The sequence below is a fragment of the Ambystoma mexicanum genome, chromosome 7p (assembly GCF_040938575.1).
Source record: "Ambystoma mexicanum isolate Mex_15411 chromosome 7p, UKY_AmexF1_1, whole genome shotgun sequence".
NCBI classification, from domain to species: domain Eukaryota; kingdom Metazoa; phylum Chordata; class Amphibia; order Caudata; family Ambystomatidae; genus Ambystoma; species Ambystoma mexicanum.
In genome coordinates this window covers 697,606,909-697,633,409 of record NC_090939.1, presented here as the reverse complement: position 1 = coordinate 697,633,409, position 26,501 = coordinate 697,606,909, and the positions used below count along the sequence as shown (strand labels likewise).

Genomic DNA, 26,501 nt, shown 5'->3' with positions numbered 1-26,501 from the left:
CTTCTCCATTTTACCCTCGAGATGATGCTACAAATTTATGCACCCTCTGTTTTTGTCTTACTGCTCTTTGTTTATTTCCTGCACGTAAATCACTGGCTCCATACTTCAGCCATGTCAACATTCATGAGTTTTGTGGTATCTGATTAATGCATCTGAATATTTGTGCACACTGATGCTTTTCATGTTCAGTTTAGTTCAATGGGCATAAAAACGAACATGTAATATATTTACGCTGGTGAGGTTGTACCACTGGTCTGATAAAATGGCGTACATTTTGGAATGTATGATTATAGAATCATCAGGAATGGCATCTGTGAAGCCAACATTGTCGTCATACATTGTGCAGCAGGGGATGCATAGTTAAGATGCATTTTATCGAAATGCAATTGCTGAGTTTCAGGAGTTTTGTTGCGTTAAATCTGATCACCTTAACTATTAAACAAGGGTTTCTTCACTGAATTTCAAAGATTGTGTTGCTATGCATTTTTCATGTTAAATCTGATCACCTTAACTCTATTGAAACAAAAGTTCAAGGGTTTTGTTATAATATAGTTTCTTCGGGGCCCACTAACCATGGCCTTTGGCTGTGGCCACTGTACATATTGCACCAATTGATTTCTTTGGAACCCACTAGCCAGGGCCTTCGGTCATGGCCACCGTACATGATGCACCAATAGGTTTCTTTGGGCCCATTAGCCGTTGCCCTATGCACTTGCCACTATACATGTTGCACCAATAGGTTTCTTTGCCTCCCCCAGCCATGCTCTTTTCACTTTCTCCCTTTTCCCGCAGGATTCCTCCGATATTCCTCTGATAATGGTTATGAACTGCAAATACAGCAGCATTGAACTACCCATGCCTGCAAGATTTCCCCAGTATTCCCCTGATAGTGCTAAAAAATCCCAAACTCTTCCCACTCACCAACCGACCCCTCCTCTTTCTATGGGTCCCCATCCCCTTCAATTACTGTTTTCCACCCTGGCCCTCTCCTGGACAATACCCCATATCACTGTTTGTTTAGTGGCACACATTTTCTAAGCCAGGGTGGACTTGGTTGAAATGTGAGTGCTGAATTTCAGGGGTTTTGTTGCATTAAATCCAATCACCTTAACTCTCTCTTAACAAATGCTTTTCACTGAATTTCAAGGGTTTTGCTATACCTTAGTTTCCTCAAGACACACTAGCCATGTCCATGTGGCAAGTGCAAGTGCTCATGTTGTACCAAACGTTTTCCTTTGGCTCCACTAGTCATGACCATCAGCCATGGTCAGTGGTCGAACATGTTGCATAGTTTCTTGAGGTCTCACTAATATAACCTTGTTAATGTCCAAACTGCCCGTAGGCCAAATGTTAGGACCGTGTAATGAGACCTTGTCCTACGTTTGACTTGTGGGTCGAGGATTACCTACATCAAAAACAATGTTGTTTAAATAATAAATGTGAACACTTGTTGAACAACATTGTATAGGACGTGTACTAAGGCTTGAATGTTAAATTCAAAGATACCCTGTTGCCATTGTGATTTGTTCTTGTACAAACTGGACATAATACACATGCATATAGCTGGATAAATTAGAGGTGAACTCAGCACGAACCATAGACTGAAAATTATTAACCAGCAGAGGGGTTGAACATTACGATTGGAAACTGTATAAAAGATGCAAATGTTTAGACGTCCAGTACCTCTCACTTCTCCCACCGACAGGGCTGGTATTCGCTGTGATGTACTGAGGGCCAGATAGCTATCTGATAGTTTGTTTCTTTGTAAACTGTACAGTTGTTTGAATAAAGATCCGAGAATCTTTATAAGCCGTGATTGGTATATTTCCTTTTGGGATACTCAGCCTCGATATTTTCTTTTTGCCTTTACATCAACATGTGTCTGCCATCTTTTTCCCCCAGTTCCCGCACTCCACTTACTTAATTTTCTCCTCCCTAATCCTTTCCCATTAACTCCATCATTCACTGTGTGATGCGCATTTTATTCTGAGCGCATCTTCCAGCATTACTGCTGTCATCTTGTGAGATTCCCAGAGTCTTTCCCTGATATGCCGAAAATATTCTAACCGTAACGGGCTACTCAACCCACCCCAAACTCTCAACTTTGCATGGTGTCTTCTTTCCCACTCCTGTCCTCTAGACTGATGTGATTGCTATTACTGATGTTATTGGTATTTATGTAGCACATACGGCCAGGCCATCTAAGCGCTGTGGTTCCCAGCAATCAGTGTTCCCATTGGAATGACTACATAAACAGAAGAGTTTTGAGTCTCTTTCTAAAGTCGAGAATGTTATTAGACTCTGTAAGGTTGTTGGGGGGTTCATTCCAAAGTTTGATGCCATCCTTTTTCCAAATAGCGTTCTGAGTTCTTTCATTTGCAGATTCTCCCAGTAATATTGCAGGAATCACTTGCATCGAGCAAAAAAAAAAGGTGGTTTTTCATTTCTGGAAAGCCTATTTCCTTTTGGGGTACTCGGCCTCGATATTTTCTTTTTGCCTTTACATCAACATGTGTCTGCCATCTTTTTCCCCCAGTCCCCGCACTCCACCTACTTAATTTTCTCCTCCTTAATCCTCTCCCATTAACTCCATCACTCACTGCTTTGTGTGATGCACATTTTATTCTGAGCGCATCTTCCAGCATTACTGCTGTCATCTTGTGAGATTCCCAGAGTCTTCCCCTGATAAGCCGAAAATATTCTAACAGTAACTGGCTACTCAACCCACCCCCAAACTCTCAACTTCGCATGGTGTCTTCTTTCCCACTCTTGTCCTCTAGCCTGATGTGATTGCTATTACTGATGTTATTGGTATTTATGTAGCACATACGGCCAGGCCATCTAAGCGCTGTGGTTCCCAGCAATCAGTGTTCCCATTGGAATGACTACATAAACAGAAGAGTTTTGAGTCTCTTTCTAAAGTCGAGAATGTTATTAGACTCTATAAGGTTGTTGGGGGGTTCATTCCAAAGTTTGATGCCATCCTTTTTCCAAATAGCGTTCTGAGGTCTTTCATTTGCAGATTCTCCCAGTAATATTGCAGGAATCACTTGCATCGAGCAAAAAAAAAAGGTGGTTTTTCATTTCTGGAAAGCCTCTCATCCTCTGTGCTGTAAATCACTAAGGCTGATATATATAAAGGTATTAAGAAACAGCTGGCACCCCATGTCTCTGTCAAATATTTTGAAAACAATTAGATCGATTTACCCCAAACCAGGCAAGAAAATTACGTCAATGCTTTGTGCCCAAATTGTTTTGTATTTGGTCCAAATCTGCCCAGGAGTTTTGCGCTGCAGCTCTTCAAAAACTGCACTTTTTATTGATGGTAAAATGTATTGGGATGGGCTGAAAACTGCATTTTTATGTTTTTGTAATATCATTTCCATTTTGTAATGAATTGTTCCCAAAATGTCAAGTTTGGGGGTGCCCTTGTCAAACCTTTGGTTTAGAAAATTTCGTCCAAATCCATCCTGAAAGTCAAAAGTTATTAGCCTCTCTCAACCTCTCTGCTGCAAATCACCAAGACCGATGTAAAGGTTTTAAGGTCCAGGAGGCACCCCGTTCTCTGCTGAAAAATGTTTCAACTGGTTTACTCCACACCAGTCAAGGAAACTAAGTCAATGATTTTTGGCCACATTCTTTCATATTTGGTTCAAATCTGCCAAGTGGTTTTCACACTATGGCTGTTCAAAAAACGCTTTTTTTCTCTAAAGGAAAATGAATACAAGTGGGCTGTGAACCGTGTGTCTATGTTTTCTTAATGACTTTTTTAAACTTGGGTACAAAGCTTTGACTCGAGATCAGGGTGACTTGGGATTTTTATGTCCAGTACTTTTTAAAATATTTTTCGGAGAAGGGGTTCACCAAATTCACCAAAATAATAGGTATCCCTCCCATGATTCATTGCAGGATAGCGAGTTTTCAGAAATTAAAATCTGCAATCTTTTTATTTTCTGATGCGATAAACAACCGCAGTTATACCCATGGGTAACCGAAAACAAGAGGGGAGAAAAATGCCATTTGGAGGAAGAAAAATGAGAACATGGCACCAGGATATAAGTAGGGTCGGGGAGAGCATACCATGTGAAATTGGAGAGTTGAAGGGGGCTAGATAGGGACAAAGTTAACAGCATGAAGGATTTCCGGTAGCTGCAGTTAATTGACAGAATAACCACATCTACAGAAGAAAAAGGCAAGCAGGAATTAAAGTGTGTCACATGGGAAAAAAGTAGGGTTTTGGGATATGGGAGGGGGCTAGGGACAAACACATAGGTTCATGGGAGTGGTGGAGCAGGGCAGGAGTAGAGGGACACCTGGGCAGTGACTGGGAGAGCCGGGAATCATTTTCTTCTTGCCATTGTTCCTGATAACCATGGCTGCCTGATGACTACAGGCATCCATGACCATTATACCCACGGCTATTGAGAAAACAGCTACAGCGAGGTAGGGGGTGAAAAACCAATGGCCATGCTAGTGATCTGCTAGTGTTTATTTATCTAATTGTTAATCGCAGAAAGCCTGCAGGCATCGGGGCACCATGACATTCACACAAAAGGACAACCATCAACGACAAGACATAGGGGCGGCAGGAATTAACAGAGGGAAAACACTTGAAGATGTATGTTTTCAGGTTTTTTCTGAAAGCTGTCAGGACTGCCTCTAATCTCAGGGCAGAGGGAAGGGAGTTCCAGAAGGGTGCTGCTTTGACTGGAGTTATCTTCCCCGTCCGTTTGTGTGCGCACACTCAGGGCAGATAATCTGCCTTTTGTTGGCAGAGTGAAGGGTTCTGGTAGGGCAGTACTGTAGAATAGATGTTTTAAGTAAGTAGGGGCTCGTCCAAAAATACATTTGTGCACCACAGTTCCCGTCTTGAACAAAAAATATTCCCTGATAGGGAGCCAATGAAGATTTTGTCAATGCTTTGAGATGTGTGCATGTTTTGAGAAATTGTTAACGATGCTTACTGCATTGTTTTGTAAAACCTGTCATTTTTTTAGGCTAGCACTTGAAGCTCCAATCAGCATAGCATTACAGTAGTGTAGCCTAGAGATAATAGTTGCTCGAGCTATTGTAGCACTGTTCCCTTCGGAGATGTAGGGGCGAATATTTCTCAGGAGATGATAATTACAGTTTTGACTCAACTGGTTAACATGTGCCTCAGAGTTGAAGCTGGCCTCCGCCTGGATCCCCACAGTCATTACCTTGGTTTGAACCGGAATGATATTATCACCAATTGTAAAACTCTTAAAGGACAGCTCCAATTTTGCCTGAGCCTGTCTTGAGCCGAAAATAAGAATCTCTGTTTTATTGCCATTTAAACAAAGCCAATTGGATGACATCCAGAGTGCTATCTGCTGGTAAATGTTGGTAAAATATCTGTCTTCAGTTAAATGATCCCAAGTAGACTTTAAAACCACCTCAGTGTCATCAGCGTAATTGGTGAAAAATACACCCAAATCATCCAGAAGAGAACAAAGTGACCTTGTTCATAGGCTAAACAAGATCAGATTTAGACTAGCCCCTTGACGGACTCTGCACCAGATGGGGGCCGATGGTGAGACCGCTGAACCCCACTGGATTTTGGATTCACTTCCAGATAGAAAAGAGTGAAACCAGTCAACCGCCCCCTCGGATGACTTCAGGAATGTAAAAGGCACTGGTGGCCCACCAGATCGAATGCTACGGAAATGTCCAAATGGACCAGCAGAACCGCTTTGCCCATTTCAGTTATTCCTAGCATGTGCGTTTGAAGGCCTAGTAGGGCGGTCTCGATACTATTACGAGGTCGAAAGCCAGATTCTCTACCATGAAGAATTTTGAGAATTTCCACAAAAGGTTGCAATTGCACACAGGCAAGTTTATCTAAGATCTTAATAAGAAACTGGCAATTTGTTATGGGTCTGAGATTGCCCGGGTCCTTTGGGTCTAAATTGATATTTTTAGCAGCGTTGTGACCACAACGGTTTTGATGGACTTGGGGATCCTACCATCTCTGAAAGAGGCATTAGCGAATCTGGTCAGAAAGTGAAGCAAACAGGTTTCTACCTTCTAGGATTAACTTCGGGGGAAGGATGTTTTCCGTACATGAAGTATGGTGCATCGTGGATAGAAGCTTCTGCATATCAGGAACAGTTTTGAGTGAGAGAGCAAAAGGTTCAGGGCCTTCTCTTTTAGGTTCCAAGCACTGTTTCTCAATTGGGGTGGCAGCATTGGACAGAGACTCCTTGATTTTTTTTGTAACCTTTGTTAATTTAGCTCTAAAGGCTGATTGTACACACCCTCACACACACCCTCACTTGCACCCCCAACAGACCCCCACTACACCCCCACCCCCTACTTAACTTTCCTTCAGAAGCACAGTCTCCCTGCGGCACGGGTTCCCTTTCACCTCCGTGATCGGAACCAGCGCCGCAGGGTCCTTTTCTTTTCTTTTTTTTTCTCAGGTGAGCTGCGGGGTGTCCCCCGCAAGCCCCACTCACTATACTATTCAGTATAGTGAGCAGGGGTTGCGGTGGACACCACCGAAGCCCCCGCAGCCTTTGTGTTTCTTTTTTTTACCGACTCCACACCAAAACACATGCCACAAAAAGTTTGAACTTTTGGTAGTTTGAACTTTTTGTGGTATGTGTTTAAGGTCTTTTGTTGAGGTCGGTAATTTATTTTCGGTCATTTTGTCCTATTCTGATTGTACAGCTATTACGTCCTATGTGGTTGGGACCCACTGGGTTAAGAGAGTCTTTGGCTTCTCCAGAAGTCTTAGAATTTCTAAAACTTGCATGATTTATCTCAAGATTGTAGTACTCCTTTTTAGTTTCGATAATTTTCATTTTGTACGTTTTGTCAAAATCCTTCCAGGCTATTTTCTTTTCTTACATGTGATGTTTTTACCACTGGAACTCCAGTTTACAATTTTCCTTTTACATCATTATGAGTTGAGGAGTGAACTATTTTTTATGGTCGGGGTAATCTCTTACAACTTTGGACTGAATGGGGGCCTTTTCGTTGACCATCTTCAAGAAAGTATTTGAAAATGATGAAACCAGTAGCTCAACAGAGTCTCTACTGTCAATTTTACTCATTACAGTTGGTAGACACAGGGAAAGGTCCTGAGCCTTTATCCTGTTGAAATTATGGTTGATAATAACCTTGAGGGGTTAAGAGGTTTAACCGCAGCCTCAGGTATTTGGAAATGAAAGCTAACAATGTGGTGGTCTGACCAAAAACAAGGGAAAGTTTAGTCAATAAAGGTGGCAATGTTTTAGTGACCACCCAATCTAACATGTGGTTCTTAGCTGTAGTAGAAACAGTATTTATAACTTGAAAGTTCAAGTTATTTAGAGGTCACTTCAATTTGATAGCTACTTTGTCACTCTCTCCACCCCAACAGTAGTTCAAATCACCTAAGAAAAGGGAGGCTGTATTTTGTCCCTCAAAGGGGCCTAAAATCTGGGAGATTTCCTCAATAAAGTCTGGCAAGGCTGATGGAGGGCGATATAAAAGGATAACATTCACGCATGTATTAGGAGTTGGAATAATTATTACCTGAAGGATCTCACAGTCCTGACGAGCTATGGGAGAGGCAAAAAGTCCCAATTCAGATTTTGCTATAATTGCCACTCTTCCCCTATAGCCCTGTTCTCTGTTTTTACAAAACATAGAGAAACCGGGTGGGACAGCCAGATTAATAGATGGTCCGCTGGTGTCTCTAATCCAGTTCTCAGTAAGAAATAAGAGTTCAAGTTGGCTGTCCAGGATTAAATCATGAATGTCTTGAGCATAACTAATTAATGATCTTGTGTTCAACAAGGCCGCTTTAAAATTGGTTCCTTTAGCCCCTATGCTAGCTGGAGTGTGATTTTGAACAATTGCTTGTGGTACGGATGTGGAGTCCTCTGTGTGAGTAGAGATGTGACCTTGCTCAAAAGCTGGAGAGCTGATTTTTATATGGCTGTGTTCGGCCACCGACTGGTTGGGGGGTGGGCTCAGTATCTGCTAGCTGTCTGCTAGCTCACTGTGTCTTTATTTATATCAACCAAATGGCTGAAGCACTCTTTGAAGTCTTTGGCCGTGGAGGAAGCCTCACCGTATTTAAGGCTAGTATCAGAAGAAAGCTGACAGCAATCATTATCGTCTAGCTTAGAGCGCTTAAGTGTATTGATCAGCGTGATTCAGTTTGTATGCAGAAGACCAAGGGAGAGGGATTCTTTGATTGGATGGCCCATAGTCTACTGTTACAGCAAGATGATCGCTAATAACAAATGAAAAACTAGAAAGATACCTATTAGGTAGAAAATCCAGCAGAATGAAGTGCCAAAACGTAGATTACGATGATGCCTGGTGAGGACTGGGCTTGACTCAGGTGCACCGGTGCTGGTGTGCCTGGTCATCCGATTAGTAGAGATATAGGGTTACTAGGAGATATAGTTCCCTAGCAGCACAAGCTGTTCAAGGCTGGAAAGATAATCCTAATAAGCTTCCTCACTTTTAAATATTGTCTTTATTTTTTTTACTGTTATCCTATGTACTGCACTGCCCCCTCCCCTTTCCCCCCGCACTTTTCCCCTGCCCCATTCCCCTGCACTTGTGCTATCTCAATGTCACCTGGCCTAGTAGGATTGTTGTCTCTGTCTTCCCTCCATTCCCCATCTTTGCCTCGTAGCACCTTCAAACAATTGTGTATAGGCACATTATAAATACCATATCATATCATATATAATATATATATATATATATATATATATATATATATATATATATATATATATATATATATATATATATATATATATTTATTTTCTGTGAATGTGTGTTTGTATGTTTCGGGTTGGCATACCAGTCTGGGGTGTACTGACGATAGTGAAATATGACCAACCCCACCCATTCACTCTGTACAGGGTGGGGTCTGACCCTGTGCTATCAATATAGGTGATTTTGGGAGATTGACGATTTTGTGATTGTTGGCTCCAGCCCCACAACAGTTGATGGGTTGAAATGTTGGCCGGAGGTCAGCATACAGGTATGGGGTGTACTGGTGATGGTGAAATCTGACGAACCCCACCCATTCGACCCTGCACAAGACGGGGTCCGGCCCTGTGCTATCAGTATAGGCGATTTCAGGAGATTGTCGATTTGTTGATTTTTGGCTCTAGCCCCACAACAGTTGGTGGGCTGACATTTTGGCCCGACTTCGGCATAACAGTATGTGGTGTACTGACGATGGTGAAATCTGACCAACCCCGCCCATTCGCCCTACACAAGGTGGGTTGCGGCCATGTGCTATCAATAAAGGCGATTTCAGGAGAATTAAGATTTTGCAACTTTTCCAAAAATAGGAAGTTAGGACACAAGGTCGACATACCCGTCTGGGGTGCACTGGTGATAGTGAAATTGGACCAACCCTACCCATTCGCCCTGCACAGGGGTGGAGCGGGGTCTGGCCCTGTGCTATCAGTATAGGCAATTTTGGGAAATTGCTGATTTTAACATTTTCCAAAAATAGGAAGTTATGCCACAATAAAACATACCCAAGGCTATAGCAGACCCCACATGCATTTCAGCTACAGACCCATGCAATGCTGGGTGGTACTGCTAGTGTATGTGTGTGTATATATATATATATATATATATATATATATATATATATATATATATATATATATATATATATATATATATATATATATATGTGTGTGTGTGTATGTGGGGTAAAGGAGTAGGGAGTTGGGGGATTGAGGGATGGAGTTGACTATGGGGAGTATAGGTGGTTCCCCACATTTAAAAAAAATGGGTCGAAATAATGTCGTTCAAAAGTGCACAAACTACTGACTTTTAAAAAGCAGTCTATGAAAAGACGTGGAACACTTCCTTATCTATTAGAAGGATCTGCAGTCAAGATGCCATTTTTATTATCATGTGTTTACTTCTTTACACAGCATAGTGTACCGACTAGACTGTCAATGTGCCCCACAGTAGGTAGGTGATCGTAGAATTGTATTGATGCTTGAGGTTATTTATTATTGTGCTTCACCAATGTTGGTTTTGGTGAGTGGCTCTATTTGTGTGCAGGAACATGTAGTTAAAACAACAGGTGTGGGGGGGGTGAGTTCTGTGGGATAGGAGGAGATGTTCCTGAATGTGCCTGAAGTAGGCGAAACATACAGATACATTGGGCCTCATTACGACCCTGGTGGAATGGGTTTAACGGCGCTGTTAAAGGTGCCGGCGACGTTAAACCCATTCCGTTAGCTCTGTCCCCATTCCCATTGAGCCCTATGGGGGCTCAAATGGGAATGCGGATGGTCCGGGTTCCCTGAATGGGAAAATAACGGGCCCTCCAAAGTCGGAATGGCAAGATATTTCCCCATTCAGGGACCACGGACCCGGACCCGAGTGTGGAGGCAGCCATGCCATTATTAAGGGCATGGCTACCTCCAAACTCGTAATGAGGCCCATTGTCTAGAGGACAATGTGGGGCTCTAAAGAAAGTTGTTATCTAAACTGCATTGGAATGGACATCATTTTTAGCAAAACCACAAGCAAGCGGCCTCAAAAACAGTTGACCACAATGACTGACCATTGTACTTTTTAAAAATGCAGTAAATATTAATTGTTTACAGGTACATGTTTTGAGCTAATATGTAACTAATGAAAGCAAAAGGCATGGTTGCCTTTAAAAGGTCAATCATAGAATGGTTAAATCACAGGGTTTGCAAAGTAATAACACATAAGTAACATGGCCCTCTAAATTAAGTGGGCACACATGTTCTTTTGAATCAAGATAACCTATCCAAATGTTAACATCAACATTTTATGTGTTCCCATTAGTGCAATCAAGACAGCTGTTGCCATCCAGCTATAGGAACTGGCAAAGTTATCTTAAGAATGTCACGTGAGTGTCTGCACAGGTCCAACAAACGAGTAAGTACTCCTAAAGTATCTTTTCAGTGATGACATGTGGTTTGATTTCACATTGACACTTTTCAGCTGCATAACTGCATCTTGCTCAATCACCTTCGGGAAATACACAAATACTCAATCAGCGTTTGTTTTTCCTTGTAGTTTTCAATGCATTCTTTAGTTCCTATGCTAATCATCTAAGCTTGGGCATTGACAACTGTTTTTCAGCACAGGTTACAATGTCTAGGTAAATGGAAAGGTTCCATGTGATAAAATTGCGGCAAAAATTGCTGTGATTACAAAATATTGCTGCAAAAATGCCATGGTTTTTGTGCCGCAATCCATGTAAAGGATGCGGGGGACATCCCTGCAACCCCCGACCCATTAAACCATTTAAAGGGAGTGGGGGACACCCTGCAAGCCCTGCTCCCCTTAAATGGTATAATGGGGAATGGGACATAACTTTACCGGGTCAAACCACTGTATTTTTTTTACCGTGACATTTTTGCCGCGATTTTATTACCTGATACCAATGGAAAGCCTACGACTAAACACGCTCAAATGTGATTCAGCACAAGTGACAATCGGCCTCATTACGAGGTGGGCGGTAAGGGGTTAACAGCGCCGGTAAAGGTGCCGAAGCCGTTAACCCCATACTGCCCTATTACGAGGTCCCCTTACGGGACCCGCTTTGGACGTCTGGCTTTACCAGACGTCCTTAGCGGGTCCCGCGTGGGGGCCAGCATACTAACAATGGACCCATCATTAACGGGCCCGTTGTTAGCATGCTCCCCATTCACATTGAGCCCTATGGGAGCTCAAATGGGAATGGAGATGGTCCGGGTCTGGTTCCCTGAATGGGGAAATGCCGGGCCCTCCAAAGTCGTAATGGCCCGGTATTTCCCCATTCAGGGAACCCGGACCCGAGTTTGGAAGCAGCCATTACTAAGGGCATGGCTACCTCCAAACTCGTAATGAGGCCCGATGTCTAGGTAAATGGAAAGCCTAGGATTAAGCACGCTCGAATGTGATTCAGCACAGGCGACAATGTCTAGGTAAATGGAAAGCCTAGGGGTAAGCACGCTCGAATGTGATTCAGAACAGGTTTCAATGTCTAGGTAAATGGAAAGCCTAGAATTAAGCACGCTTGAATGTGATTCAGCGCAGGCGACAATGTCTAGGTAAATGGAAAGCCTACGGGTAAGCACGCTCGAATGTGATTCAGAACAGGTTACAATGTCTAGGTAAATGGAAAGCCTAGAATTAAGCATGCTTGAATGTGATTCAGTGCAGGTGACAATGTCTAGGTAAATGGAAAGCTTAGGGGTAAGCACACTCGAATGTGATTCAGAACAGGTTACAATGTCTAGGTAAATGGAAAGCCTAGAATTAAGCACGCTTGAATGTGATTCAGCGCAGGCGACAATGTCTAGGTAAATGGAAAGCCTGGGGTAAGCACACTCGAATGTGATTCAACACAGGTGGCAATGTCTAGGTAAATGGAAAGCCTAGGATTAAGCACGCTTGAATGCGATTCAGCGCAGGTGACAATGTCTAGGTAAATGGAAAGCCTAGGGGTAAGAACGCTCGAATGTGATTCAGAACAGGTTACAATGTCTAGGTAAATGGAAAGCCTAAAATTAAGCACGCTTGAATGTGATTCAGAACAGGTTACAATGTCTGGGTAAATGGAAAGCCTAGAATTAAGCATGCTTGAATGTGATTCAGCGCAGGTGACAATGTCTAGGTAAATGGAAAGCCTAGGGGTAAGCACACTCGAATGTGATTCAACACAGGTGTGAATATCTAGGTAAATGGAATGCCTAGGATTAAGCACGCTTGAATGTGATTCAGCGCAGGTGACAATGTCTAGGTAAATGGAAAGCCTAGGGGTAAGCACACTGAAATGTGATTCTGCACAGGTGGCAATGTCTAGGTAAATGAAAAGCCTAGGATTAAGCACGCTTGAATGCGATTCAGCGCAGGTGACAATGTCTAGGTAAATGGAAAGCCTAGAATTAAGCACGCTTGAATGTGATTCAGCGCAGGTGACAATGTCTAGGTAAATGGAAAGCCTAGGGGTAAGCACACTCGAATGTGATTCAACACAGGTGTGAATATCTAGGTAACTGGAAAGCCTAGGATTAAGCACGCTTCAATGTGATTCAGCGCAGGTGACAATGTCTAGGTAAATGGAAAGCCTAGGGGTAAGCACACTGAAATGTGATTCTGCACAGGTGGCAATGTCTAGGTAAATGAAAAGCCTAGGATTAAGCACGCTTGAATGCGATTCAGCGCAGGTGACAATGTCTAGGTAAATGAAAAGCCTAGGGGTAAGCACGCTCGAATGTGATTCAAAACAGGTTACAATGTCTAGGTAAATGGAAAGCCTAGAATTAAGCACGCTTGAATGTGATTCAGCGCAGGTGACAATGTCTAGGTAAATAGAAAGCCTAGGGGTAAGCACACTGAAATGTGATTCAACACAGGTGTGAATATCTAGGTAAATGAAAGCCTAGGATTAAGCACACTCGAATGTGATTCAGCACAGGGGACAATGTCTAGGTAAATGGAAAGCCCAGGGGTAAGCACACTCGAATGTGATTCAGCACAGGTTACAATGTCTAGGTAAATGGAAAGCCTAGGGGCAAGCACGCTCGAATGCGATTCTGCACAGGTTACAATGTCTAGGTAAATGGAAAGCCTAGGGGCAAGCACGCTCGAATGTAATTCAGCACAGGGTACAATGTCTAGGGATGTGAAAGGGTAACCAGTTTAGCTGATGGAGAATGGGGCTAATGTACGCCTACCCGTGGGTCACACAGATGAGGTGGGAGTAGAGAACAACTCTAACAGGAGCATTGGAAGATCCAAGAAGACCTGACAGAACAGAGTTATGGCCATTTAGTCTAGTGAGCATATGGATCTGGAAAGAGTTAGGGAATTTGGATGGGTAAAACAGTGGTCTGATGTTCTTCAGGAGATGGAGGTAATTGCAGCAGGATTTTGAAATCGATGACATTCCGGCATGGAAGTTAATTGACAAGTCAATTGTATAGTCGGGAGATTTAAAAAAGAGAAATAGACGGGTCGGGGAGACACCAAACAGCGATAGTGCAGTGAGGCAGTGCTGGATGGGCAGAGGGTTTGGAAAAACATGACTGTTTTACATGACATCCATTTAAAAAACGTACCGAAATCTCATATTAATATTTAGCTTTGCATTTATCCAAAACCCGATTAATGATATCTGAACCTGCATTTTAAATAATTTATTTATACCACATTTCATTCATTTCAAAGTGACATATATTTAAATATGATACTCTATAAAGGCAATAATAGCCCATAGTTGTAGACGTCATTTCCAGAAACAACACATAAGACACATTGCAAATGCCAATTTTGGTGGCTCGTCTACATATAAATACCCCTAACTTTCCGGCATCAGCACAACTGCTACATACTGCATGTTAAAATATTTTCAAAAAGTGCTTAGTACTGAAGTTGATTGATTCAACCTTATGCCCTTTCATTGTATACTCAGTGTATGCAGATATTCTCTCATTTTCTGCGAAACCCTATGCCCACTAGGGGAAAACCTCCGGCCGTATTTCATACAAAGGCAGTTTTGACAAATACCCGGTGAGTTTAGGTGGCCTTGTTTCCTCAGGGCCTTCGTTTTCAATGATTAATGTACAAAACGCAAAACATACAGTTAACCTAGTTCAAATGAATTGTTTTAAAGCTACATAAGCACTTAAAAAATGTAATATCTTACCTCCAGGGTGATAACCCCCGCATCTGTTCCTTACGCTCAAGTCCAACTGGAATATTTGCACGGGTCATGTATTTTTCTTTTCGAAGGAATTAGAAATGTGGTTCGTATTTTCTTTGGTTCAACCTAAATGGTGTATGAATTAATGACATTCCTTTCAGCTGGAATCTTAGCTTGTATCCTCATTAATATTCTGGAAAGTTGCTCTCTCAACCCTTACTTTGACATCCTGTTTGAAAATGCTTGCCGCTCTTTGCCACGATATCACTCGGTCTTGCCCTGCATCAAATGATGTTTATCCTTAAGCAATCCTTTCACTGTGTAACTTTATTTGTTATACACCCCCCCTGAACATTGTCGCGGGTCGGAACTCCTGTGGATTCTCATCAAGAGGTACCAGCAAGTTAAACACAGACACTCCATTGCTATTCTGTGCTTCTTTACCTGCTCAACAATATCATGGCCTAATATCGGTTCTTTAGGAATGCCAAGATGGAACCCACACAATTAAACCTTCTATACTACATATTTTGTTCCCTTAACACCTAGTTCCCTTCTAATGTCACCTGACTTGAATTCTATCTAACTAGGGATCTGCCCGGCCAGCCCACTCTTACTTAGAGGGTCAGAGGGAGACCCACAGGGTGATATAAGTGATATAAGTGGAAGAATGCCACTTTGGTGTCTGTCTCCCATGAATAGATAAGCTAAGAACTCGGGGTGTATCCCATGTACTGTTCAAAGCTTTTGATTTTGCATCTGCAGCACCCCTCCCTATCCAGCCGACCTGGTGGGTGGGAGTGGTGGTTCCCTGGTGCCTGCCCCTGGTTTGGGGAAGGGAGGTGAATGCTCTTGCCCAGACTGGAGCGGGAATCAGAAATTGGCATCTCTGATTTTGCGGTTACTCTTGGCTAACTCATGTGCTAATGAGTGCAAAGCATAGCTTTGTCTGCAAACTTCTGCATACTGGCCTCTGGAACATAACTGTAAACAACCATTTAGTAACGAGAACAGAATTACTAATGATTGTGTAGCACGCATATAACTGGCTTTGGTGATATACTGTACAGAATGAGTGATTCACTGATGATTCGCCAGCGTGAAAGAAGAAATCTCACACGGTTTGTGTCAAAGTCAAACTGTTGTGTCCCAAAATTAACTCCATTTCATTTACATTATGGATAGTGTTGTCTAGCATTTAATTGGTGTGATTGGGCCTCATTACGAGTTTGGAGGTAGCCTTGCCGGTTTTACAGGCAAGGCTACCTCCAAACATGCAAGAAAGTCTGGCACCCGCGAATGGGCAATTACCGGCTATTCCGGCCCAGCCAGACCCGTTAATTGCCCTTTCGCGGGTGCCTCCCCATTCCCATCAGAGCCCCATTGAGCTCAAAGGGAATGGGGAGGGTGGTAGTACCGGTACCGTTAATAACGGTACCAGTGCTACCATCATGTTCTGCTCGCAGGTGCCGGTATGGCCACCAGGTCCGACCTGGTATCTGCAAGGGCACCCGCGAGCAGAACTCCTAGTATGGTGGTACAGTAGCAACGGTGCCGGTAGCGATACCGGTGCCGTTGTTGCCTTACTGCCATATTTGTAATGAAGCCCATTGTCACTTTTCACAGGTGTGAAATATGCACGATTTAACAAACAGTGAAAGGGGATCATTTGGTGCCTCAAGAGTTTTGATGAGATAGACCCAAGTGGGCTTACTTCTCTCCTTAACACTACTGAGTACAGACTAATGTGCTTTTTCACATTTGTTTATTTATTTGCTCTGGAATGAACCAGTTGTTACACTTGAGTTGAGTCGTAATTTTATTTTCATTAATTTATAGCTAGTGCACCTCATTACAAAGTGATAACTGTTACTATGTTATTTTAAACTCTGCAAATGCAACAGGGTCAATATCAAGGTCAACTACAATAAGGCGTTGCATTTGGCAGTGTACCTAATCATGGACAAACATTACCTATTGAAATGCAAAGTTTACAATTCTTGCGTTTAGCGTACACCAGGGTAACACGTGCTATAGACGACATGTTTGTCCATGCTTTGTGCAACTGTCAAACTGAACATCTGCCTGTAAATCATCTGAAATCTGATAGTGCTTCTTATGCTCCTCTCCGTTTACAAACCTTGCTTATAGCATTTCCCATGGCAGAACTAGCTTGATATCTTTTGCCCAAACAGTCCAAAAGTTTGAGCTTGTTCACTTTTGCCCAAACGCCCCAAACGCTTGAGACATTTGACCTAGTCAACCCCGTTGAACGTTGGTAGATTTGAATATTGTACAAGTAAGTACACCCATGACTACTCCAGAAAACAAAGTAAAAATATATATCTTGAATTCTGCCCTAAGTGGACAGGTATAATGTAGCATATATTTTAAGATTCTGAGTAGGAGTGGCAGAAGGATTGTTATATTAAAATCGAGTCAAATACATTTGCAAGTACAGTAGAGAATGGCGGGCACACCCTCATTCGTTGCTGTTTTGAGAAAGCCAAGATGTCACTGTGGTTTAGAAGAAAAGTGTGGGTTTGCAATCAAAATTGAAACCATCAAAGTGGAATTCCAACATTACTGCCATACTGGGCTCATAAGGCATTACAGTCAAACCATACAATTTTGGATCTACGGATGTGGTGATTTGGCATGCATTCCATTAGCAATTGTGTTATTTTATAGTCTAGATATTGTATTTCTTATTGAAATGTGTTTTAATTTCCCTTTTATGGATTCTGATCTCCGAATTAAAGCTCTTTTGATTCATTGACATGTCAGTCCATCAGCACCCTAGAACCTGGGTAGCCAAACAGCCTGCCCGGAAGGACAGCTTCATCTTCTGGTGGCCCGTCCGTGTTTGGAGCATGTAGTTGGCCCGCCCTGCCTTGCACTATTCCCACCTTCTCGGCTTACCTCTGCCTTTGCACTGTCACCTCTGTACTCCTACTGCAGCAATGCAGAGCCTGCAGCCGCATGGTGAGCACCAATGCATCATTCACATCTGTCTTTCAGCATGCATGGACACTAAAGAATACAGTTCCGCAAGTCTGACAGGTATCATGTGCATTAATATTACATGTAAGGCACGGTAGCACATGTCTTGCACTTGCATATGCGCTAATTCAGACTCCAAAGTGGCATCTCAAGGTATGTCGTGCCACTGTGCACCACCATCATTCATGCACGCTGTGCAATGCTTCATGGCAGACATAACTAATCAATCACTATAGGTGGTGTGCACTGCTAGATGGTCATTCTAATGCCCACTTTAACATTCTTCAGTGCAGCGTGACCTGCATGCGAGGCACTTGACTCTTGATGCATGTCATGATTGACATGAGTAGGAGCCCTCACACAAGTGTTGTGTTGTTCAACAAATGGCAATCCACTCTTCTCTTCCACACTGAGACAGGGTTGTTCAGCAGTACACCGACCACCAGTCTAGACAGTGGAACATGGACTCAATGAAGCAACATTTTCACTAGCTGGGATTGCAGGTTACTAGTGGAAATCTCCTAAAGCAGTTGTCACTGTCACCTATTCAGGATGGGTGGGGCACGGCAGCTGGGTCCAAAACAGTGGCTATCATATTGCCAAGTATTTGAAGAGCAGTGTTAAATAAATCTGTTTAAGGTGGACATAGGATACTTTAGTTTCCATATGAACACAGAATGAGGTGGTTGACATTACACACCAGGTGGACTTTGAGCAAATGTCAATGTCCCCGGTCCCACTACAGTTGTTTTTACCAGGGATGGTGTAAGTGCCACCGGTAGGCAATTATTTGCATCACACTCCCCTGGCATCCCTGATATGACTCAATTACATCGAGGACCTGGTATGATGCCTGTGACTTCCAGTCTTGGGATGGCTCCAGTATAGTCTCAGTGGTCTTCTGAAGATGCGGGTGCAAAGAATTTCAGGGATTTTAACAACTTAATGTTCCTTGCAGTGATGAGGCTTGTTTACACATGGTAGATGCAGTCAAACGAACCAGCCCTTCCTGTTTGGTGTATCTAGCAAACTCTGTCATTACTGTACTGACTGGGCATGATGTAATCTGATAATGTAGTGCTGTTGTAAATGTGTGTATTGTTATTGAGCCCTGCTGTGCTGACTGGAAAAAGTAGATGTTTCACTTTGCCATGCGAGCAGTGCATATTGGAATGTGCTTCTGCTACGCTAACTGGGCATAATGGGATATACCGCTTATTTTCTAGCTGAGCTAAAGTTTTCTGACCATCCTGTGATAACTTGACATAGCAAAACCTGGCACTGGTAGGCTAACTGGACACATCTCTGCGAATTATTTGAAAACCTGTTCATTGAATGGCAACGATGTGAGTGTCTGGGGTGTTGATTGCAATACCGTGCAATGATGTGGCAACGTGACCTCAGTTTGGAACAAGAGTGCCATCGCCATCCCCCTTTTGTTTGCATGGTGTCATGTAAAGATAACTGTTCTTTGGAGTGTTTCTGAGTAGACCCTGTACCGTGGCCAATGCAATGGTACTGAGGTTATCTCAGGGGCTCAAGTGTGCACGAATGCATGCAGAGGTCCATCGTATTGCAATGTGTATTAGTGTGTGTTGTGTACCGCTTCGGCTCCTAGCAGATATATTGACATGACGCTTGTTTCTCTATTATCCTTGGTCGACAGCTCTTAATCGGAATTAAGCCAAAGCACAGCACGGTAAAGTGGCCTGCGACTATGAGTGGGCCACTTGAGGGGACATATGTCAGCCACATAATCCCCTGGTCCCCCTGCCCTTCACAGCATGTCATGTCATGTCCCCACCACCCACAGAATAAAAATAAATAGAAAAAATAATAATGTGCCCCACCTCCTTGTGGGGGAGGGACTACATGGTCCCAACAGGGCAATGCAGAATGCCCTAGAGTCCTATGTTGGACGACAGGAGCGTGCCCTCCTTTGGCGCACCCTGGTAAGCCCTCCTTGATGAACCTCAAACATTTCCAGAAACATTTATCTGAAAAGTTGAGAAGTTTATGGGACCGAAAACCATGCAAAATTTGAGTGGTCTGAATTATGCACTGGCCAGTTCCCCCACTTCTCTTTGGGAGCATTACATCACTCTCTTCTCTCGTAGTTTCATTGCAATTTAGTTGCGGGAGTTGCAATAGGGTGTCATTTTGAATATTGCAGCAAGGCTGCAGGTATAACAAAGCTGCACATCTCGGAATGTGAGCAGAATTCAAAAGAGGCAATCCATCCCTTACCCCTGTCCTCAAAAAGGGTGCATTGGCTGACCGTAGAGGATCAATGTCAAAGCGTTAATTAGAACTCACCCATCCCCCAACCACAAATGGGCAGGTTATAGTTACAACCGTAATGATCGATCCTGCATGAGGTTGAAAAGCCACTTATTTGTCCCCAAAGTTAGAAATGCCCGCCCATGGGGAAGATACTTGCCGTTCCCATTGAGAAAAGCCCCCTGGCCATTCTTATTGAAATGCTCTTTGGAGGGGCTTGCCATGCTCTTATCGATATTGCAGGGCTTTGTTTGGTGCTAGCATTCTATAAATGCAATAAATGTTTACAACAATGAATTTCACATACAAAGGTCTTAACCACAAACAAGCCACACTCATCATCTGTGTGCAGAGGTTGCATAGCATTCTCTCCCAAGCCTCCGGAGATGGGAGGCCGCATGGATGCTTTAACCAATTGAGGAACATCCTGGGAGGATAGCTCAGCTGCAATGTGTTCGTCTTGGAAGCAAAATGACACAAAGCAACACAAGTTCGATCCCGGGGTCGTGCTTAGAAACCTAGGGGTATTTAAGCGTGGTATAAATACGCAACTAAGACAAAAAAAAATTATAATTACGCAACTAAAAAAACAAACAATTCCTGTAACAGCACCTCGATGTATGCGATGCGGGCTGTGAGTGCTTTAAAAATGCAAATAAATAAATAAATAAAGGAACATCCCTGCAGCATAAACCTTGACCTCTTCCTCTGCCTCCACAGTAGGCTGGTCACTGGATGAGCTTGCTTTTCCCGTGCAGTGTCTCTTTCACGATCTGCCTCGGTTTTCGCGGGAGGGGCGGGCCCTATAGTTCAGCGCACAGACTAAAAGGGCAACCAGAAATGCCAGTGAACCTAAAGCAGTCCCCATGTGGCAGATCGGCGCCAGGGCATCACGAATGCCTGCACTGCTAAGCTTAATCGTCTCTGCATCCAGACTGTAATTTGTCAAAATGTGATCATTACAGCCACTGACTGGTGACACCCTCGGTCGAAGGTCTCGCAGGGCCATCTGCCTCTGCTTGTTCTCACTCTGTACTTACGGTTCTTTCTAGTTGCATTAATTTCACGTTTTTAGATAGTGCTTCATGCGAGATTCCTCCCATGTCTAAGTGCCGTAATGATAGGCTTTCCTTTTCCTTAATTATATTGTATTCAAATTATGACTTCAATAAATGGTAGGCTTAGTTAGCCCAGCCCTTATTTAAACTAGTGTCCTCCAGCACAAAAGCCAAAGCAGATGTTGAGGGGGAATTTAGGGGAACAGAGTTCTGCAACTTTTTATTTGTACTATTTATAATTCCACTACTTTTTACAACTAGGGTTAAGGTTCTGGAACAGTTTTTTTTCCAGGTAAGGAATACCTCTCAATTTGAATTGTTTTACTCATGAGACTAATGATTTAAGTCATACGCCTGCTAACTTGGTAAGCAGCATACATCGCATAAAGTTCAGTCCGGTTTTAACTTTTCAATCGAGTAAATGCAGTGTTGGATTTCCTCATTATAAACCCAGGACTACAAGTATCAGAATGAAAAGATACATGGGAGGTTCTCTCAGGAGTTGTATTCAACCAATCGAAAAAGAAAGTATTTTTTAGCATACATCGATCGATTACATTTCTTTTTTCAATATATCCTGCCTTAGATTTCCAGACATTTTACACATGCGAACCACATGGGTCAGAAACCGCCATTTTGTGATAATCTAATCAGTTGATTGATAGTCCTAAACACAAGTGGCCTGGCAGCAATGAATCATGCCCTGTGCCCCTCTAGGTGACATCTGCATGACAGATTGCTATGCTAAACCCCTTGTCATGACGTTAGTGCACAACGTAGCCATGTGTCTGCTGTCAGCATCTACGAAATCATGTTTCCGCATGCAAAACAAGGAAGGCACACATTCAGTTTGCACACATACCTAGCTTTTCTAGTCCCTTCTCACAAAAAGAAGTTAAAATGTTTTACTTTTCAAACACTGCGCCAAGCTGAGGATGTAGTATATCGTCATGTTTTGTATTGAAACTAAAAATATGAAATACATAGATTGGAGCCATTCAAATTGCTTACGTACACAGCCATTCAAACAACATATCATCCATCAATAGGATTTGCAGTAGTTCAAGCAATAGGAAGCATATTATAAGGAACAATCGTTTTCTGATTTTCAGATACATAATTGTACACTTTTTGGTTTTTATTAGAGATACTTGCCAGAAAAATTAGCTTCTTTATTGTTCCATGTTTTATTCTAAATTCTTTAATTTGGAATTAAAATGTTAGATTGACTCACATCAAAAGCCATATTGGGAAAAAATTAAGTTTTAATTTGATTTGACTCCCTGTTATCACGAAACTCGTGGCATTCCCTTGAGTACAAAAAAGGTTTGTTGAACATCTGCTGAAATGGTCTGTCTTTCAGTTTGATTCACAATGGTATCTACTTACAAATTCAATCCCTAGATTTAAATTCACCATGGCTGGAGGAACTAGTTTCCCAGTTAAAGCTGCTCAAGTATGGAACACACTCAATATTGACCTCAGGCGCCCCTTACCTTACGCTAGATTCAGAATCAATGCTCTCAAATGGCTTCGCTCCAACGACCTATAACCTCTTCACTCTTTGACAACCATTGTCAAAGCACTTGACAGCACTACTGCGACTTACTCACCTGCTCGCTCATAGCTGTAACCATAGGCTCTCACTAAGTTACGTCTTGCTAGTATGACTTTTATCCGGTATACCACCCTCCATGCCCCACGAATAGCAAATGTCTATTCCACCTCACTCACTGTATCCACATTGTATCAAATGATTGCACTGTTTCATTTATTTTACTTCACATTGCAACTACATGTATGTACTAAATTGTGACAGGCACTGTAACAAAGCTTTGAGAATTCCTGTACTGTTGCGCCCAGCTGCCCAAGGGCTTGGTGCGCATTATCAAATTAATAAACAAACAAGCAAACAAACAGGCATGTTGGCTCTTATCATGGGTAGCGCAAATGGGCACACGTGAGCAGCATGGTCATCCCAAATTATGAAAAATATTGAACCATTGCTAATGGTGATGCTCGAGTGCAGTCAATAAAGGCCATTCACTAGCATGGCCCCTGCTCAAAGAGTATATAATAATCAAAGAAATCAGGATGTGAGATCCTACAAATCAGCTATGGTTCTGAACAGAAAAGTTTATTTCAGGAAACCACAAGTGTTATAGTTCAATTAATTTACATAGCTTTCGATAAGCACGAAAGGCTCAAAAGGAACGGACAATAGTGATTGAGTTTGGTGGAAATACAGATTGAGTATTTACCTCTTTTGTGTTGAGGTACAGAGTTCCACCTAAAGGCACAGTGGTATACAACAGTTAGAGGAACATGTACTTATACAATAGTGCACCCGGGAGATAGGGTGGTCCAGGGTACCGTAAACACGGGGAGCACACAACATAATCTACAAGACATACACGAAAAAGGGTATTTGCAGTTGTGTCACTGAGGATCGACACGGGTGTGTTTTGGCCAGGAAGGCAGAATCATTGCCTGGATGGTGTTGGCCTTCTTCAGGATGAGCACCAAATGTGGTGTAGTTCGTTTTGTCTGTGAATAGAGAAGGATTTGTAAGGATCTCGGGTCTAATTGTGTTATTTAGTGTTTCATAACTGTGGCCTAGTGTTGCCATATCGAAGGACAGCTTACCTGCTGCTGTGTTAGCAGTGGTGATGCTGTACAGATTCATCCAATGGAAATGCTGGATGGTTGGTGCAGGGAATGCACTGGGGGAGCCGTGGGTTCCTGAGGTAACGATTTGGTCAGGATCCAGTCGGCTAGAGGAGTCAACTATTGCCTTAAGTGATCTAGGGCGTGGAGGGTATTATCGATCCATAAAAATGAAATAAAAGTAGCGCAAAAGTGGTGTCTGTGTTGAGAAGTGCGTCTAAAATGGTGGTGGGTCTGTGTTCTACAGATGGGTCACAGTGCGCAGGCAGGGCCGAAAAGCAACCAGTGGTTACTGTGCATATCATATCTCAAATGTTATAATGGGCCCACAGAGGGATGGGGGTGGTACCGCTATCGTAGACTCCCTGTGAGTGAGTGTGCTACTTTTATTTCATTTTTATGGATCGATAATGCCCTCCACGCCCTAGATCACTTAAGGCAATAGTTGACACCATGTTGCCGACACGCCCTGGAGCTTTTATGCATGTATGGCATCCACCGCGTCTTATAGTGTCCACCGAACCAGGGACGCCCTCACCCTAGTCCTAGACGCTGGTACCGACGCTTCATACTCACATCCATCTTTGGGTTTTTTTCCGACGAGGGGCTTCTTAGGCCCTCCTCTAGCTGACTGGATCCTGACCAAATCGTTACCTCAGGAACCCACGGCTCCCCCAGTGAATTCCCTGCACCAACCATCCAGCATTTCCATTGGATGAATCTGTACAGCATCACCACTGCTAACACAGCAGCAGGTAAGCTGTCCTTCGATATGGCAACACTAGGCCACAGTTATGAAACACTAAATAACACAATTAGACCCCGAGATCCTTACAAATCCTTCTCTATTCACAGACAAAACGGACTACACCACATTTGGTGCTCATCCTGAAGAAGGCCAACACCATCCAGGCAACAATTCTGCCTTCCTGGCCGAAACACACCCGTGTCGATCCTCAGTGACACAACTGAAAATACCCTTTTTCGTGTATGTCTTGTAGATTATGTTGTGTACTCCCGGGTGCACTATTGTATAAGTACTTGTTCCTCTAACTGTTGTATACCACTGTGCCTTTAGGTGCAACTCTGTACCTCAACACAAAAGAGGTAAACACTCAATCTGTATTTCCACCAAACTCAATCACTATTGTCCGTTCCTTTTGAGCCTTTCGTGCTTATCGAAAGCTATGTAAATTAATTAAACTATAACACTTGTGGTTTCTTGAAATAAACTTTTCTGTTCAGAACCATAGCTGATTTGTAGGATCTCACATCCTGATTTCTTTGATTATTATATATGTTCCCCCCTGGTATATCAGGACTCCGCCAGGCGCCCTTATTTTTACTTGACCCTGCTCAAAGAGGACAGGCAAATTCGTGAAGCGTTCCATATAAAAAAAAATGTATAAATAAAGGCCATTCACAGGAATATGGCTTCAGTGGCACACACACATTTGTGTTATATAATTAGGGATCAAGACAAAAAGAATGTTAGCTTGTTTCAATTGCCGATAATTGTAACATTTATAGTATGCAATATTTCTTATCAATTCTGCACATAGACATTGTGTGCCTGATTCACAGAGCGTTTTTCAATGGGATTGCACACTTAATAAGGTCTTCTGTTAATCGGGCATCATGCCTGTTCTGCAAGTGTTTCTTGGTTTTAGGTGTGGCATGATTTTTGACCAATATTTAAAATCTTTATACATATAATACTGTCGATACAAAATAACTTTGTTTCTGTGCATTAAGATGTCAATACATTCACACAGCTTACTGTTTACGACATGTGCAAGATTACATTGTTACATTAAAAATACATAACATCCTACTGACATGAAACTCCATGCGTCCATTATGGATTAATAACAAGCATATTGATACACATAGGCTAGTCTGTCAGTGGCCATGGATGCTTAACTGCTAGGATATCTTCAGACGGTAATACCCATCTTTCAATGGGTGCGGAATGAGTTTTTGATGCCCAATATTAATCCCCTGAAGGATGCCCTTTGTTACCGCAAGTAGCTTTATTAAAGAAAACATAGTAGCCATTTGGAGTGGGAGTCTACAACAGTGAAACCTCCTGCAGTGCAAAGATCACATAGTTTCCTACCACTTGTGAGTCTTTGTGAGGATTCAGAAAACTCATGAACCCTCTACTATTCCATGCTGGTAAACTAAAAGGGAGAGAGCTAGTATCCACTAGTTCTTATTTGAATGGAAACATTTCAAACCCCAGACCAAGGAACGCCTCTGCTTCTTCGATAATGATGTTGACTTGGTCGAATTCTCATTTGGAACACATTGACGTTGTATTATGACATGGTCGAATTTTGTTGTGGAATATATTGATGATTCACTGTTATGTTTACCTGTATCAAAATAATCAACATATGTATGTGTTTTTATACAACTGTCACCATAATTGATTGTCTTTGTACATATGTTTAACCTCCGGTTTGTTTCACCTTGGTTGGTTCCTTGGTTGTTTGATTATTTGCAATTGACACGTATAATTAATATAACCCAATGTCCTATCAGCCTCGGATGAAGAGCATGGTTGCTCAAAACACGTGTCAGGCTGAACCACTCCAAAATAAATCATGTGCAACTGAGCATATAATATTTGATTTTTTTGGTGCAGTGACACTGTACTGTTCTTATGCTAACTACTAACTGTGGTGTATACGGGCAATATACCCACACATACCAGTAACCTGCAGCTTCTGTTCAATTTTGATTGTGTCTTTGCAAGTGCTGTGGACTCTATTGACTATATTGCCACAAGGATTGATAAATTATTCAGAGTTAGG

The 26,501-nt window shown here is 42.6% G+C and overlaps 1 protein-coding gene across 3 annotated transcripts in view; it reads left to right on the top strand.

Moving 5' to 3' along the window:
• HTR1F (5-hydroxytryptamine receptor 1F) overlaps positions 1–26,501 on the top strand; it is a 3,723,175-nt gene that overhangs the window by 2,609,077 nt on the left and 1,087,597 nt on the right. For all 3 annotated transcript variants that reach the window (XM_069636780.1, XM_069636779.1, XM_069636781.1), the window contains one exon: positions 10,825–10,917. The gene's annotated coding sequence lies outside the window, so the exon portion shown is untranslated. The remainder of the gene's footprint in view (positions 1–10,824; positions 10,918–26,501) is intronic.